Source organism: Fukomys damarensis, unplaced genomic scaffold (genome assembly GCF_012274545.1).
Source record: "Fukomys damarensis isolate Sample0158 unplaced genomic scaffold, DMR_v1.0_HiC HiC_scaffold_36, whole genome shotgun sequence".
NCBI classification, from domain to species: Eukaryota; Metazoa; Chordata; class Mammalia; order Rodentia; family Bathyergidae; genus Fukomys; species Fukomys damarensis.
In genome coordinates, this window is record NW_022900948.1 from 28,140,986 (window position 1) to 28,142,346 (window position 1,361).

The window sequence follows — 1,361 nt, forward strand, 5'->3', positions numbered from 1 at the left end:
CTTTTGAAGGGAAGGGGTTTATTTGGCTTACAGTTCATAGAGGTTTCAGTCCATAATCAGCCAACTCCAAGGCAAGGAAAACAAACAGGCCTGGCAGGGCAGAAACAACATGGCACACACAGGCTGCAAAGGTAACAAGAGCTTAACTTCTTTGTGCATCTCTCGGCCCCAAAGTCCTGCAGATCCATTACTGTGTGGCACATTGATCTGTGTAGTTATTCCTGAATGGACCTTCCAAATGCACTCTAGCCACGAAAGGAATATGGGTTATAAGAATCATATACTAGTATCAATTAGTGTAAGAGATTTTTTTCCCCCCAAAAGATACAATTTATAGAAAGAATTAAAGAAAACTCTTAGTAAGAGTCTTGTTCCAGGTTGTTTACTGGGGTTAGACTTCCCAACTTTCATAAGTGGATGTTTTATCTCAATATCTGGATCTGGAGTATAAACGTTTTTCAATTTTATTGTGGTATAAATTATATATGATAAAAATATTTCAGCTGTATATATCAGTGAGTTTTAGTAAATTTACTGAGTTTGTACAATCGTCACCACAATCCTTTTTTGTTTTATTTTTTTTCCCTGGTACCTGGGATCAAACTCAGGACCTTGTGCTTGTGAGGCAGGCACAGTGCCACTGAGCTAAATCCCAGGCTGAACCACAATCCGTTCTTGAGACTATCATTCACATATCCCATGTGCCCATTAACAGTTAACCCCCCTTCGCATCCTTAATCCTAGGCAACTTGTAATCAGTCTTATCTATAGAGTTGCCTGTTCTGGACATTTTATATAAATAGAATCGTATATCTGTCTTTTCAGTAACATTTTAAATTTTATCCAAGTTATGGTATATCATATTACCCTTATTGTTAAAATATTTTCAGCATGACTTGTACAATGAAGGAAAAGTTAACTCTTGCTTTAAAATTCCAATATGCTCGATCTTTTGGCTTAAAACTCCATCTTCGTGATAGAAATTGTTCTTTATCTCTACCTGAAATTCTCTGAAAGATGGAAAATTGTCAGAAAGTGTCTGTCATGAAGTTTGAGTTTAGGCAGTTAATTGACATTTTGTAAATCTAGATGTTTTTTGAGAAGGAACATATCCAAAATTTTTCTTGGGCAGTGTCTTATATCATATGATTTATCTAAAACTAGAGAAAAATACTAGAAAAATTTCAAATTTTGAGTCAACTAATCTTTGATATTATTTGATATGTATATATTCTATGAGAAAAATATGATTTCCTTATGTATATTGTGTGAGCAAAATTGTTTAATGGTATTTAAAATTTTGTTTCAGTAAGTTTTTAGATGTCATTTTCTCTTTCTAAATTATGAAATCTAGCATGATT